Source organism: Saccopteryx bilineata, chromosome 1, assembly GCF_036850765.1.
Source record: "Saccopteryx bilineata isolate mSacBil1 chromosome 1, mSacBil1_pri_phased_curated, whole genome shotgun sequence".
Classification (NCBI taxonomy): domain Eukaryota; kingdom Metazoa; phylum Chordata; class Mammalia; order Chiroptera; family Emballonuridae; genus Saccopteryx; species Saccopteryx bilineata.
Genome location: NC_089490.1, coordinates 67,942,016 through 67,960,037, shown reverse-complemented (window position 1 = coordinate 67,960,037; position 18,022 = coordinate 67,942,016).

Here is an 18,022-nt window from a genome sequence, read left to right as displayed (position 1 = left end):
ATGGAACATTACATTTATTAAAGGATTGTAATAGTGGATGAGCAAACAGGCAGGGAAAACTGCTTCTCTCTTGCTCAGGGCTCCCAAGCACCAACTCAGTCTCTGGTTCCACAACTGGAACTCATTCTCTTGACTCATCAAAACTCACAGGCCCCCCACCAGCCTCAGCAGGGCTTCCAACTCCCTCAGCACCCCACCCTCTGGATTCTCCAGCAAGACAGGCTGGGGGAGAAAACCCTTCTCCAGTAAACAATAACCCCTCCCAGGAAGGAAAGCAATCCACAATTTGCAATCTGCCACCCTGAAGGCAAGCACTCACAGCCTTCCATAGATTATACACACATGATGCTGCTCCAATACAAGTGAACAAACATAGAAAAAAACACTTGTTCGCACAATACAGGGGTACTGACCTCTTTTTCTTTAGATATCTGTAAACCCAGTAGCTATGACCACTATCACAGCCACCTGGCCCATGCAGTTTCACATTTGATTCAGACAGTCAGTAATGAAACAACAGAGCCAAGAACTGGTGGGCCATCATCTTTAATCCTAGCTTGCACCCAGAGGGCAAGTAAAAACACACACTGGGCTGCAAAACCCACTCATTCAGTGCTCATAAAGCCATTGACTTATCTGAGTTTCTTAGAATCAAAGGTTTCTAGCTCACCAGACTTATTCACTTCTGTTACCCATCTCCTTCTCTCTTCACAAACTCTGCACAAACTGGCTTCTCCCTCAGCACTCCACCATCTTGGCTGCTTCTCCTGGCCTCTTCCACGTGGCCTTCTCTGCTGTCCTCTCTAATGATAATCTCAGGAACCAAGAGAAAGCAAACTGTCAGTTTGCCCCACTTTATAGTGTAGATTCAAAACCTTTAATCCAATATACAAACAAGGAAGTCTCTGATACAAAGTCACTTATCTGAGGCATGATGGGATTGCACCACCCCACATCAAAAAGGGTGGGAAAGGCTTAGTCCCAAAACCAAGCCCCAGGCTACAAGGATCCTGTCTGCCCACAGCCCGCCCCAAACACATTAATATAATCACACCCATCCCAAGCAAGAAAGATAACTAATATTATCACCTGGGTGATGAGCTTCCACGTGGGCAGCACCATCTTTAACAAAGTGATCATAATATATTTTATCTGCCCAACAATATCAAATAAAAAAAAAAGACAAGAACCAACACAACAATAGCCATCTGTTGTGAATTTATCAAAATTATACCTAATGTTGGGCAGATAAAATGTATTATGCTCACTTTGCTAAAGATTACGCTGCCCACGAGGAGGCCATCACCCAGGTGATATTAATGTGTGTTGGGGTGGGCTAAAGGCAGGCAGAATCCTTGTAGCCTGGGGCTTGGTTTTGGGATTAAGCCTTTCCTACCCTTTTTTGATGTGGGGTGGTACAATCCAATCATGCCTCAGAAAGTGACTTTGTATTAGAGACTTCCCTATTTTGTATATTGGATTAAGGGTTTGGATTTCTACACTATAAAATGGGGACGGAACGAGAGTTTTCGCTCTTGGTTCCTGAGATTATCATTAGAAGAGAGAGCAGAGGAGAGCAGAGAGAGGCCACGTGGAGGAGGCCAGGAGAAGCAGCCAAGATGGCGGAGTGCTGAGTGAGATGCCAGTTTGTGTAGAGTTTGTATCTGGGATAAGGAAGGAGATGGGGAACAGAGGTGAATAAGTCTGGTGAGCTAGAAACCTTTGATTCTAGGAAACTTGGATAAGTCAGTGGCTTTGTGAGCACTGAATGTGACTGGGTTTTGGAGCCCAGTGTATGTTTTTACTTGCCTGCCGGGTGCAAGCTAGAATTAAAGACTATGGCCCATCAGTTTTTGGCTCCGCTGTTTCTTTACCTACTGTTCGAATCCAATGCGAACCTGCATGGGCCGGGCTGCTGTGTTGGTGGCCCTGGCCGTGGCTTCTGGCTTTACACCTAATTTTGTCAGATTGGCAAAAAATATAATTTTTGTGGCATCACATAATTTTAGTAGCTGGTTTATGTGTGCCATGAGATGGCCTAGTGACACCATTATCCAAACTTCAAAGAATTTGCTGGGAATGAAGAGATTGCAAGAATCAGCTTTAATCTCAGTGTGCATAGGATGACATTGAGGTGCTCTAAGAAGTGGTTACTAAGGAACTGATTAATGAAAAGTTGTTGGAACTTGAATAAGAATGCAGATCTGAAGAAGAAGAGACAAGAGGAAAGAAAACTACCTGGGAAGAACCCCCCAAGAAAACCCTCATGTTGGGCAGATAAAATGTATTCTGCTCACTTTGTTAAAGATGGCGCTGCCCACGTGGAGGCCATTGCCCAGGTGATATTAATGTGTGTTGGGGGCAGGCAGAATCCTTGTAGCCTGGGGCTTGGTTTTGGAATTAAGCCTTTCCCACCCTCTTTGATGTAGGGTGGTACAATCCAATCATGCCTCAGAGAAGTGACTTTGTATTAGAGACTTCCCTATTTTGTATATTGGATTAAAGGTTTGGATTTCTACATTATAAAATAGGGGCAGAACGGGAGCTTGCACTCTTGGTTCCTGAGATTATCATTAGAGGAGAGAGCAGAGCAGAGAGCAGAGGAAGGCCACGTGGAGGAGGCCAGGAGAAGCAGCCAAGATGGTGGAGTGTTGAGTGAGAAGCCAGTTTATACAGAGTTTGTGTGGGGAGAAGGAAGGAGATGGGGAACAGAGGTGAATAAGTCTGGTGAGCTAGAAACCTTTGATTCTAGGAAACTTGGATAAGTCAGTAGCTTTGTGAGCACTGAATGTGAGTGGGTTTTGGAGCCCAGTGTGTGTTTTTACTTGCCCGCCGGGTGCAAGCTAGAATTAAAAATAATAGCCCACCAGTTCTTGGCTCCGTTGTTTCTTTACTGACTGTCCGAATCCAATGCGAACCTACATGGGCCAGGCTGTTGTGCTGTGGCCCTGGCCTTGGATACTGGCTTTACAGCTTGTGTTTTAAGTTAGGTGTTACTACAAAAGAATCAAAAGTTTTAAAAAAATTTAAAGTTTATAAAGTAAAAAATTTACATTAAGCTAAGGTTAATTTATTATTAAAGAAAAAATGTCTTTATACATTTAGTGTAGCCTAAGTGTACAATGTTTTTAAGTCTACAGTCATGTATAGTAATGTCCTAGACCTTCACAGCACTCACTACTCTCTGTCTCACCCACTGCAACTTCCATTCCAGCAAACTTATTCATGGTAAGTGTCCTATACAGATGTACTACTATTTTAATTTGTCATACCATGTTTTTAATGTACCTGTTCTATTTTAGATATACAAATAGTTACCATTGTATTACAATAACCTATAGTATTCAGTTCAGTAACATGCTGTGTAGGTTTGTAGCCTAGGAGCAATAGGCTATATAATACAATCTAGATTTGTGTAAGTGCATTCTGGTGTTTGCATAACAACAAATCACCTAAAAATGTATTTCTCAGAATGTATCCCCATCATTAAGTGACACATTGTAGCAGGAAGTGACCCAAGGGAGTATAGATACTCAGATAACTTGATTAGAGGAAAAGAGAATTTATCAAAAGTCAGTGGAGCATAGGGGGCTAGTAGCTCCAAAGACATGTGATCCGCTAAGTTAATTTTCTTACAAGTTATGTACCTTTTACAGAATAAGGTCTTCATGCAAGGGGCTCGTGATCCCTTTGTAGACTCTAGAGTTATACTCTCATGACTCTAGGATGGGAGGGTGAGTTTAGGTGGGGTCAGAGTAAGTGTTGGAATTTTTAAATTAAGGTATGTAAACATTGTTTTTTTAAAGCTTTTAAGAAAAGAAAAGGGGAAGGGATTTTTCAGATAAGTTCTATCTTCCTTGCTTTGTATAGCAAGTGGCCCCAGGCACCCTTTCAGAGAACTATAGGAAGTAGTTCATCTATAACTGGTTGACTCAGTTGCCCCTGCAGGCTCCTCTCCCTTTTATTCTTCTTGTTTCTTCCTCCTCAGGGAAGAGGGCTAAGGGGCCTGCCTTCTCCTTTCTTAATATGACTATAATAGAGAAGCTAATGTGTCAGTAAACTGAAACCAACACTTTTAGGAGTAAGTAAGTCTGGGTATGCCTAATGGCAACAGCAGTATGCAGGCTGGTGAGAGGCCTGGAGAAGCCAGGTGCCCTAACAAAAGACGTTGTCCTGGGCACTTGCCTGACAATGAGAAGGAACAAAATGAGAGAAAGGGGATTTTTACTCTCCCCTCCTCTTGATTCAACACATTGACACATATGAAAAGACAAATTCAGATACTCAGAAAAGAATGCTTCTTTCAGTCACCTTACAATTTCATTGTTGGTAGAATGACCCTTGATTTTAATATAGGTTCTTGCTTTTCCTCTTTGGTTTGAGAAAAATCAAGTTTTCTTTTAATAACTCTATGCTCCGAATCATGAATATTTTTCCAATGTGCTTGACCCAAATTTAGTACTCTCTGAAGTTTTGAATTTCTTTTCCTAATTATGATGGTGGCAGGTTTTTAAGGAGCAGATATACTTTTGCAATGGACACAACAAAAAGGTTTAACTTGAAGAAGCAGAATATAACAATCAACAAAAGTTTTCTAAGTCCATTTCTGTTTACTTTTTTGAACATATGAAATAGACTATTGTAAACCATGATATAAAAAAACACACTCAGCAGTGGTAAAGCCTTTTCAGAATAGGCTCTTGAAAAGTCCACAACTTTTCAAAACATTGGAGTGCTGCTTAAAAATATCAAACTGCAAAGATGCACTCCTAGAAATTATAAGTAATTTGTGCATCAAACAATATGTACAATAGTCCTATGCAGTAAATTGGGCCAGCTGCCTATGCCTACCATTTCAACTGGTCGCAAAGTATATAATTTATGTTTTCTGCAGAAGTAAATGTAAGGGTTTTTTAAAACTGTGTTCGTGCTTTTATAAAGAGCCTTTTCTGTTTTATTTTTTTAACTATTGTAAACTCAAAAGAGGTGGTATTTTGCTATTATGTTAATATTAATTCATTTCTATTACAGTTGAAGAGTCTATCAAAGCACTTTACCTCTGACCTCTTATTTCATCCTTATAAGTAGATGATTTATACACATACTTATCTTCATATTTTTCTTAAAATATGAGTTTACTTTCTGTTTAGAAAGGCATTGGCAGTGACTAATAAAAGGGTACTTGATAGTATAGTATATAATTGGCTCTTATAATTAAAAAATGGTATGCATTCATCTAAAATGTTAAAGAAATGGTGTTTCTATTGATGAACTGAATAAACTTCAGTTGAAAAATAAATATACTGTACCAATACCAGAGTCTTTATTTAATGTAGTTATATACTGAATTGCAATTAAGTACACTGAATCCTCCCACTTTTTCCATTTCAAAATTTATTCAAGTATTCTAGTTTCTTTGCCTTTTCATATAAACTTTAGGATAATATTGTCTATATCTATAAAAACTGTTTCTGATATGTTGTTAGGAACTACATTAAAGCTATATATCATTTTTAGGTGAAGTTCAAAATTCTCCAAATCAATCAATATCTATTATTATGACTACTAGAATAGTGTTTAAATCTGACATGACATATCACAATCACCAAAAGTTCATAATTTATATTATGATTTACTGCTGATGTTAAATGACACATATCTATTATAATGTTATGATACAGAGTGTTCTTGTTCTAATAACTCTCTGTTTTTAGGCAATGTATGTCTTTTTCTATTATTAAATTATAAACTACTTCAAGAAAAGGATTGTTGGTCAAATAAGTTTTTAAATATGATATATATGTTTGCTCGCTTAAAGTTTGTATTGGGTGTGGGGGACAGGCTGTAAGCAGGCAGGGTCATTATAGCCTAAGGCTTAGTTTTAGAACTAAGCTTTTCCCCACACCCTTGACTGATTGCATGATGTGGGGTGGTGCACTCTCATGAAGAATTCCGTTATCCCTCAGATAAGTGACTTTGTATCAGAGACTTCCTTGTTTGTATATTGGATTAAAGGTTTTGATTTCTACACTATAAAATGCGGGCAGACCAGGAGCTTGCTTGCTCTCGGTTCCTGAGATTAGCATTAGAGAGGAGAGCAGAGGAGGCCACATGGAGGAGGCCAGGAAAAGCAGCCAAGATGGTGGAGTGCTGAGGGAGAAGCCAATTTGTGCAGAGTTTGTGCAGAGAGAAGGAGATGGGGAACAGAGGTGAATAAGGGTGGTGAGGTAGAAACCTTTGATCCTAGGAAACTCTGATAAGTCAGTAGCTTTGTGAGCACTGAATGAGTGGGTTTTGGAGCCCAGTATTTTTTTTTTTACTTGCCCGCAGGGTGCAAGCTAGGATTAAAGCTAATGGCCCACCAGTTCTTGGCTCCACTGTTTCATTACCAACTGTCCGAATCAAATGCAAACTTGCATGGGCCAGGCAGCTGTGATGGTGGCCATGGCTACTGGCTTTACAGAGATCCTTCAATATCAATCTGTATACTGCTGGAATGACTTCTTGTTGTGCAAGAGAAGATGTTCACTAGGTCATTGCTTAATGAATTGTATTAGTAATATGTAAAGCCAGTAGCCAGGGCTATCATCACAGCTGCCTGGCCCATGCAGGTTCCCATTGGTTTCGGACAGTCGGTAAAGAAACAATGGAGCCAAAAACTGGCGGGCCATCATTTTAATTCTAGCTTGCACCCGGTGGGCAAGTAAAAACACACACTGGGCTCCAAAACCCACTCACATTCAGTGCTCACAAAGCTACTGACTTATCCGAGTTTCCTAGAATCAAAGGTTTCTAGCTCACCAGACTTATTCACCTCTGTTTCCCATCTCCTTCCTTCACTCTGCACAAACTGGCTTTTCCTTTAGCACTCTGCTATCTTGGCTGCTTCTCCTGGCCTCCTCCACATGGTCTCTCTCCCCTCTCCTCTCTGCTCTCTCCTCTAATGATAATCTCAGGAACAGAGAGGTCAAGCTCCTGTTCTGCCCCCATTTTATAGTGTAGAAATCAAAACCGTTAATACAATATACAAAATAGGGACGTCTCTAATACAAAGTCACATATCTGTGTCATGATGGGATTGTACCACCCCACATCAAAAAGAGTGGGAAAGGCTTAGTCCTAAAACCAAGCCCTAGGCTACAAGGATTCTGCCTGTCCACAGCCCAGCCCCAACACACGTTAATATCACCTGGGTGACGGGTCTCTACATGGGCAGCGCCATCTTTAACAAAGTGAGCATAATCTATTTTATCTGCCCAAGATAATATTAACTTTAACTGGTTACACTACACTCTTGGTGTTTATTTTCCAATAATTGTTCATTACTCAGAATAATTCCATCCTTTCAGAACCTGATTCATACTGCTTTCCTGCATGTGATACACTTTCATGTGCATATTGCTTTTAGTAATTTAGAAAATGCCTCTAATTGTCTGACAGTTAATTTCATGCAAACATCAAAACTTGTTTTTGTTTTATTTTGTTTTTTGATCGTAGACCTTGAGAGGAGCTGTTCATCATTACAGGACTGCCTAGGAATTTTATATTCTAAATTTGTTTTAATAGATCAGACCTTTAGCAGAGACAACTGGGGATCAAATTCATTGTATTTTTTCTCTTTTGTGTGTGTGTAAAGCACACTGAGATTACAACACACTAACATTTACAGGAGTGGACAAAGGAAGGTTTACAGTTGTTCATATAGAAAAAAAAATGCAGGTTATGACTATTACAATAGCTTTATTAACCCAAAAGAATGTCACAATGACAGAGTAAACCTATTTTAACCCACTGCACAGTAAACTTACTTTAACCCACTGTTGTATTTTTCTTCATATTTTTTTCAAGTCAAAAGTACTATTGTAAAACTATGTTAGCCATTTATGCTTTTTTGTCACCAGTTCAAAACAACCCATAAACCATACATAAATAAATGTGCTGTTATATTTTTTATTGTTATATATTGTCATATGCAACTTCTCTTGCCATTAATAATATTTCACTCTCTTTTCAAATATTGCACATACTTCTTTTATGTAAACTCTTGTTAAACTTAACTGATAAATTCTTTTCAGTTTATGGATACTATTCAATTTGTTATATCATTTAATTGGAAATTAAATCTGTTTCTCTTTGAAGTGTTTTTATGATAATTTTACCCATATGTAAATATTAAATCTAGCTTTGTAAAATTCTTTTTGTATACTTTGCCTTTCCCACAGCTGTAGATTCCTGGAAATCTGTAGTATGTAGGATTTTATAAAATACATGTTTATGATTTTATTTGAATAATATGTGTACCCCAAGGGCCAATAAATGGTCATTGTGACCCAGAGGCTTTTCTTTAAAAGCTTTTAGCAGCACCTTTCTTCCATTCTCATCTTAAGAGTATTGACTAAACAACTGGTCAGAGTATTTTTATTGTAATGAACATTCACCATGGTCACATCATATAAAGTTAAAAGCTTATATCTCTAGTCAGATGGTCTCCATTCAACTGTTTGCTACACCATTCTTATATCCTCTGGGACTGTGAGTTAATTCTTTAACATTTATAAGATATATTCATAATGAAGGTAGTAAAATTATTTTATTGTAATAAGAAAAACTGTATTGCTCAATATTATAAAAATGTAGTTAAATTTGTCTGATCAAATTTCAGTAAATATCACACACTTTCAAGAAATGTATATTTCTGTACTTCACAACTATGAGGGTGAAATAAAACTTTATTGTGAAGTTGAAATGAATCAATGTATGTGAAACACTTGATGTGTGCTTATAATATAGTAAGCATATGATAAATGTTGCTAGTTATTAATGGTATGTCTTTAAAGACACCATTTCTTTCATGCACAATTACATTGTACAAATGCTTATAATTATTTGGGAGAATAATTACTTGATATTATTATTAGTAGTAATATTATTACTCTACTACTATTCTAGAACAGGGTTTCAGCACCTGGATGTTTTGAATACAGATGATAAAAATCTCAGTTTTGATTTTTTTCTCTAAAATATATGTATCAATATAAAGACTATTTCTATACTTTCAATTACATGTAATATTGTAGAGTATTTTAACTATTGAATTTGTTCTTTTTATTCCCCAAAACATTCTGCCTGCATTTTAAGGGCATATGTTTAATTTTAACAAATTTATATTTTATGGATGACTATAGTTACAGTCATTATAACACACCCTCTTAGACTCATATACATCACCAATGCTGCCTCCATGCTCTGGCAAAAAAAAATAGTCTGGTTTTCTTTGATTAAATTTTAGTAAACATTCTGTGCTTCTGTGTAATGTATCTTTGGCTTCTGTTTATCTCCTGGGCATGATTTTAGTTAGAGGGCATGCCTTAGGGATAGAGCTTTGAAAGATCCTTTGAAGAACAAATTGTCTTTTTGCCTTGACAACAGTCAGCTCATCTTTGGTTTAATCCTAACAAAACTGATACTCATATATTCTGAAGGTTGTGTGAGAATTTACATTATGGCTGTTCTAGCTTAATCTTATTGTTTGTCATCCCTCTTGGTTAGTATGAGTCCCAAGTGTGATCTTAGAAAATTGAAATAGTGAAATAATATCAATTGAAAAAATGATTGCTACTTATACAGCTTTAATCTGTGGAGTTCAAACTCATTAATCTAGATCACCTCCCTTTGAGAGAGCAGGAAACACATATGGCAATGCAATTGAGAGGTCAAACTGCAAAAAGAAAAAATTGAAGTGATATTAGAGAACTTCAAGGTTATAAAATAAATCATAGGGCAGATAGAAAATTTGTTAAAACTTCTAGTTTGTTTAACAGGTGTTAGTGGGACTTCTCAAAGCCAAATTCAGTTGTTTTGTTTAGAATGTCCTACTAAACCAGAGATGAAATTCTCAGAACTTAAACACAATTATATTCAGTTAAAGAAAAAATTATATTAAGGACTAATTTTGATTTTTTTCTCATTGCATTGTAAACTCTTTAAGTTATAGCTAATAAAACTCATTAGAAGAATATAATCAGGCTTTGTCACTTTGCCCCTTTTAGTCTTTGTTTACTTATTATTGTTTGGATATTTAGAGAGATAGGTATTGAGGAAGCATTGCTTTTGTTACTGTAGCAGCTGTGACCATTCAGATGGGAGGAGGGACATTTTTAAAGGCATAAATATTTCTAATTCAACAGGTGAGTCCAAAATGACAGCAATGGCGCCTCATAGTATATTAGACAATGACGATAATATCATTATCTGTAATGTTTTATGTGAACTCATAAGAATGCAGGAACAAATATGTAGAGATATTTGTGGAATCTAAAATATAAATCTAATGTCAAATGTCATAACCACAGAATTGAGAACATGAACAGGGTTCTTGGTTAATAACCTGATTAAGAAAATAAAACCACTTTGTTGGGAAATTTATTGTCTAACACAAATTGTATATAATCCTCATAACCATTGCACAGATGTCCATAAGAAAACAAAAACCTCAGAAAGCCAAGAGGAGATACAGGGCAAAGTCCTTGGTAATATTATATCAATCACTAGATCTAGCCTCACTAATTTATTACTGCATCTTTAAAAAAATACATTTTATCTTTAAAGTCGATTTAGGTTCACAGAAAAGTTGATCAGGGCCCTGGCCAGTGACTCAGTGGATAAAGTGTTGGCCCAGCATATGGACGTCCTGGGTTGGATTCCTGGCCAGGGCACACAAAAGAAGCGACCATCTATTTCTCTCACCCACTCTCTCTCCCTTCTCTCCATCTTTCCTCCTGTAGCCAGTGGCTCAATTGGTTCAAACGTGGCCCCCAGGACTGAGGATATCTCTATCAGAGCACATGGGCCTTAGGTGCTGAAAAGAGCTTGATTCTTGAGCTTTGGCCCCAGAAGGGGTTGCTGGGTAGATATGAGTCAGGGCTCATGCAGGAGTCTGCCTCACTATCTCCCCTCCTCTCATCTAAAAAAAAGAAAAAAGTTAGTCAGAAAGAACTGAGAATTCCCATATACCTCTTCCCACACACAGTCTCTCCCACTATCAACATCCCACATCAGAATGGTACATTTATTATAGTTGATAAATTTACATTAACTCATCATTGTCACCCAGAATTTATATTTAGGTTTACTCTTGCTATTGCACATTCTGTGGATTTGGGCAGATAGATATATGGCATGTATGCACCATTATAGTATCACATAGAATAGTTTTATAGCCCTAAAAATCCTCTGTGCTATGCTTACTTTTCCATGCCCAACTGCTGACAATCACTAATATTTCACTGTGTCCATAGTCCTGCCTTTTCCAGAATTTCATATAGTTGAAATCATATAGTATGTAGTTTTTCATATTGGATCTTTTACATAGTTAAATGCATTTAAGTTTCTCTCACGTCTTTTAAGAGCTTGATAGCTCATTTCTTTTTAGCACTGAATAATATTACTTTGTTTGGATGCGCCAAAGTTTGTTTATCCATTTATCTATTGAAGGATATTATGATTGTTTCCCTGTTTTGTCAATTACAAATAAAACTGCTATAAATATTGGTGTGCAGATTTTTGTATGGACATACATTTTCAATTTGGAGGGTAAATACCAAGGAGAACATTGCTAGATCACATGGTTTAAGAGTATGTTTAGTTTTTGTGTGTGTTTTTTTTTTTAATTTATTGATTTTGGAGAGAGGGAAGGGGGAAGGGAGAAAGACATCGATATGTTCCACGTATTTATGCATTCATTGGTTGATTCTTTTTTCATTTTTTATTTATTTTTTTAATCCATTGACTTTTAGAGATAGTAGAGAAAGTACTGAAAGACAGAGAGAGAGAGAGAGAGAGAGAGAGAGATCAATTTGTTGTTCCACTTGTTAATGCTATCATTGGTTGATTCTTGTATGTGCCCTGACTGGGTGGGGATGGATCCCGCAACTGTGGCATAGTGTGTTGATGCTTTTACTGACTGAGCTACCCAGTCAGGGCCGAATATGTTTAGTTTTATAAGAAACTGCTTGCTTTCCAAAGTGGCTGTACCAATTTGCTTTCATAACTTGGCTGTTTAATGCAAGAGGCCTAGCTTTTAGATTGTCATGGCTTTTAACATGTCTTTCTCACTAAGCTTAATCATGTCTAGATTTTTTTAATAGCTATATCAGATTTCTTTGAGTGATTTTTATCAAGAACATGTTATTATTAAAAATTCTGTATTTTTATATTAATATTTAATGGTTTTTAAATCTGAAATTTTATTTAACTTTTATTTTTATTAAATTTATTGGGGTAACATTGGTTAATAAGATTATATAGGTTTCAAGTGTACATTTCTGTGATACATGATCTGCATATTGCTTTGTCTGCCCACCACCCAAAATCAAATCATCTTCTGTCACCATATATTTGACCCCCTTTACCTTTTATAGCCCCAACCCCCTTCCCTCTGGCTACCACCATACTTTTGTTAGTGTCTATGAGTTTTTATTTGCTTTTATTGTTTGTTCACTTGCTGCTTTCAGTTTTAAATCACACATATGAGTTGAAATCATATGATTCTTAACTTTTCTTGTGTGACTTATTTCATTTAGCATGATATTCTCAAGGTCCATGCACATGGTCCCAAGTGGTGGTATTTCATCACTTCTTATGGCTGACTAGTATTCCATTGTATATATGTACCTTATCTTCTTTATTAAATCCTCTATCAAAGGTCACTTTGGTTGTTTCCATGTCTTGGCCATTGTGAATAATGCTACAATAAACATAGGAGTGCATCTGTCTTTGCAAATAAATATTTTTCAAAATTTTTCAGGTAGATACCAAGAAGTGGTGTTATTAGGTCATAAAGTAACCCTATTTTTAATTCATTGAGGAACCTTTATACTGTTTTCCTTAGTGGTTGTATCAGTTTACATTCCCACCAGGAGTGAATGAGGGTTACTTTTTCACCACCGCCTCTCTAATGCTTGTAATTACTTGGCCATTCTTATAAGTGTGAGGTGGTATCTTATTGTAGTTTTCATTTACATTTCCTAATGACTAGTGAAGTTGAGCATCTTCTTATGTATATTTTGGCAATTTGTATGTCTTTTTCAGACAAGTTTCTGTTCAGGTCCTCTGCCCATTTTTTTTATTAGATTGTTTATCTCGATAGTGTTGAGTTGTTTGAATTCTTCATATACCTTAAATATTAACCCCTTGTCAGAGCTGTTGTTTGCAAATATCTTATCCCATTCAGTTGGTTGTATTTTTGTTTTGTTGGCAGTTTCTTTTGCTTTGTAGAAGCTTTTTAGTTTAATATATGATAGTTTCATTTATTTTTGCCTTTAATATTCTTGTTTTGGGGATCAAGATCATCAAATCTTCTCTAAGACCAAGGTCCATAAGTTAATACTTATGTTTTCTTCCATGCAATTTATTATATTAGAGCTTATATTTAAGTCTGTGGTCCATTTTAAATTACTTTTTGTATAAGGGGACAAACTGTAGCCTAGTTTTATTCTTTTGCAAGTAGATTTCTAATTTTCCTAGAACCCATTTAATTGAACAAGATTTCTTTTCTTTATTGAATGTTTTGGCTCCTTTGTCAAAGATTATTTGTCCATATATGTGTGGGTTTATTCTCAGCTTTCAATTTAGTTCCATTGGTTTGTGTGTTTTTTTATCCAATTCCATGCTGTTTTTGATTTATTGTCACTTTGAAGTATAATTTGAAATCAGGGCATATAATACCTCTGGTTTCATTCTTTTTCTCAAGATTGCTTTGGCTATTTGAGGTCTTTTGTGGTTACATACAAATCTGATAATATTTTGCTCTATTTCTTTAAAAACTATCATTGGGATTTTGATAGAGATTGCATTAAATCTATACATTGTTTTGAGTAATATGGGCACTTTAACTGTGTTGATTCTTCCAATCCATGAACAGGAAATCTCTTTCCATTTCATTGTGTCCTTTATAAGAGATTTCTCTTATAATAATGCTTTGTAATTATAAAGAATTACTGATAAACCATTTTAGTTGACAGAACCATAAAACTTATGGGTCAACATGTTTACCCTAAATTTGTGACAAGTACAAGACTTATATACCAATAACAACATTGATGTTTTCTTGGAAAATCTGGGAACTGCAGATAATAATAAATCTTATATGTGCCTCAGCCTTCTAATGCTAGAGAGTTGAATTTTATTTTACCTTGGGTGGAAAATTTACATCAAATCTATCATGGGAGAGGAGACCTCATGATAGGCTTTTCTTTTTTTCTGAGTGGCAAAATGCAAGTCTTCAAATTAAAATAAATTGTACATATCAATATTTAAAAGTTTCTATAATTAGCCTCATGTTATAAAGAACAGTTTTCTTATGTGAATGTCCAGAGAAATTTTTGGAATTAGAATTGATCTCAGTTACAAATTGGCAGAAAAAAAGAAAGAAGTAAAAGGCAAAGGAATATGATATATTGTGACATTTATAATTGAACCATTTATAAGCTTCTTTTTTTTCTCCTTCTTTTATGCTCTGATGCTTTGTTACCCATGGACAAATGCCATATGCCATTCAAGTAACTGGCTCTTTAAACTGGATCTTATCAAAAACCAATGTGTAAAAATAAAAAATAAATAATGCAGCCAGGATGTTACTCATCTCATCTTTGGAGTATTATTAATTCAGAGGTACCATATGTGGTGGTTGTCTATGGTTAGCACGGTCAAAATCATTATTAGGCATTTGAACCTCTAACACTAATCCAGCATCATGAATTCAATTTAAAAGCAACTCTTTTGCAGTCAGGTTCTGGCAAAACTTCAAAGGTAACATTCAAAGTCGGAAAGCTTAAAACCGTGCAAGCTTATTTAGATTCCCTAAATAGTCTGGTGTAGGAGATTTTTCGGCATTTGAAGCTTTGTAAGCTATTGCTGAGTAAAAAAAAAGTTAATCTGTGCAGCTACATTTTCAATAACATGACATTAGTTTCATTTCAAAGGCTCTTCTTCTTGGGTATCAAATCATACTCATGATTTCTCCAGGGTATAGGATACAGACCTTGTTTGTTTGCTTGTTTGTTTGTTTATTTTTAATGAAGGATTGCTTCTCATGCTGAAGATTATATAGCTAGAGTCTAAAGATATCTGTATTTTTTGTTATATCAAAAGAGCAAAAAAAAGCTGTTTTCTAATATATATATTTATATATATATATAAAGTAAGAAGGACATTGCATTTTTTTAGGCAGAAAACTCTTATAAATATGTTAACTTTGTAGTAAAACTGCCATTTGTGGCCATAAGGGCTCCAGCAATATGACATTTAAAATATAAAATTCTAAGTGCACATTCATAGCTCTCTCTCTTAGTCTTTAGAAACTAACATCAGTTTTCTAAGTAAGATGTGTAAGATGAATACTTTTATTCACTGACTATATAAGCTTCTTTCTATGTAATTATTTTCAAAATTTATTTAAAAATGTTGAGCAATTTAAGACTTATTGAAAATATATAGATAGAATAGGTCCCCCTGAATAGCTAAAAATGTTATATAAATGTTTTAGAAAAAATTATATCTATTTTATTTTCTTTAAAGGAGAAGAAATTTTCCCTTTGACATGGTATATCAAATGTGTTACTTTGGGTATTTGTTTATAAAATATAGGGAAGATTTTTTAAAATCAAAACATATAATTAATACTGGTAAAAGATAAACTTAGGCTTCTTAAACATTTTGAGTTATTTGAGCAAAAATCTATTCAAATGAAGAAGTATCCAATCCCATTAAAATGGAGAAGTATTCAATCCTGCAAGCGGAAAGGAAGTCTACAGAGCTGTACTGAATGAAATATGTCTAGGCAGATGAGATTAGGAACAAGCAAGTTACACTGGCAGAAAAAACCAGGTTGGTTATTGCATTGCTTTCCTTAAGGGAATGGCAGGGTTCTATAGGTAGATTCTCTAATGCTAATCATGTGATTCCTGATTGATTGGTTTAAAATTCCTTTTTTGAGACAGCAAAATTGTAAATTTAGTCTGGGTTTGGTGATATGGGGCTTAGTTAGCCTAAGCAACTTCATTTGGGACTTGTCTTATTTAACAATATTTATTCAAATCTGTACATTGGCCTGATATTGTGTTCAGCTACTTATATTTCCCTGCATTTGGGAATATTTTTGTACTTGAAATATCATTATTAGAAATTTTAAAAATTGATATACTTAGCCACATAGCCTATCTTGAGTTTTTAATTATCATTATTATTTTAAATGGCAAACTCTATATCTCACCATATTGATTGTAAGTGTCTGAATCACAAGTGGCTTCATCTTAAAACACATTTTTGTTACAGACCCAAGGTTCCTATGCCTGATGCTTCAAAAGAAAGGCCAATATTCAAAAGATGAGAGTTTGGATCTTCTAGGATTTTGTGTCCTTTTCCTATAGGTCTTTTTCCCAGATTTTCCCTGACTAGACTCCTCCCCTTTATGATTGCCATTTTGGCTACAAGTACGCATGCCTCAAAGTTCTGCTCTGTCATCTGGCTCCTACCACACATTTACTTAGTAGAATCTCCCTTTTTGCCATGTTGGCTTCTACTGTGCACGTGCTCAGCAAAAGAATTTTCTCATTACTGTTTTATTCCTCCCCCAGTAATCCAGGCTAATAGGCAGGTTGTTTCCTGGGGAGATTGGAAACCAGTTCTTTTCTGCCTTCTGGGGGATCAAGTTCCTTTGGTAAAGATGTGGCTGTCCTCTGAAATTTCTGTGAAGATGTAGCTTCCTACTTAATCTGGTTTAATTAGATGTCTGGCTCCCTTCTCTTTCATTGATATCTAGCTGGTTACCTGTGATAACATTTCACCATCTTCATGGAGAGACCAGAAATTGATTTCCCTTAATCTCATTTCTGAACTGTTTCAAATTAGAAGGAAGCAAGCAAGACCCTTGGTTTCTAAAGGCAGTTGTACACGAGCATCCTGAGACTTCGGAGGCCCCAACTGAAGATCATCCACTTCATTGCGGAGGCTCTGAGGTCCTTGGAGGCATTTAAGTGCTTCTGGACATCCTCTTCAGAAGACATCCACTTCCAGATTGACTAAATGTGGCCCTCTTAGTTTTCACTCCCCTTTCCCTTTGAGCAGTACTTGAGCCTATAATTTCTTGTATCTCCTTCTCCTACATTTTCCGAGAATGACTTCTGTTTACTCTTAAATGTTTCATCGTACATTTCTATCTGCAGATATGGCAAGATACGCCATATATTATTAAGTGAAAAAATATTACACGAGATATAAAAACATACCTAAAATGGTACTGGGTTTTTTTTTCTCTTACTTTTATGTGTATTTATAATCATAACTGCTGAAAACATCCAAAAGTGTGTGAATAACAATGATCACATAGTTAACATTACTAATATTTTCTTCTTCTTTTTTCTAATTTTGAATAGTTAACAGGAATAGTTGTAGAATCAAAATTGAGGGGGGGAAGAACACTAAACTGGATTAAGACATAGTTTAGTATTACATATATTAGTATTATATATAAATGTATACACATATTTATATATAATTTTTTAACTTAGAGAATTAACTGTAAACTGGGAAATATACTAGAGTACAATATTTAGTATAGATTAGCCAGGGAACACTAAATGTTCATTGATGCAAACCTATGTTGTATTTTCAATATACTTTGTGATTCCTGGACATAAATCTTTTCTGTGGCAAATGAATGATAGATTAAAATACATTTTAATTCAAGTGATGCACAGACAAATTGATTTTTTAAAATGCTGATATATGTAGAACAAATATTATTGATAAACAACAGCCCTGAACTATGTATTTTTTTGAAATACTCATATTACTTGTTTTAATTTAAGAAATTAAAAATAAGTAACTTATGGTTAATTTGTTTTAAAATAAAAACAAAAACATATATAAAGGGTTTTTCAGTTTCTTTGCTTATAAATTGTTAAAGTCATTTTTTTCTATTAATTTATTTGATAGATGAAATATTCTCTGGCTCCTTTTTTGA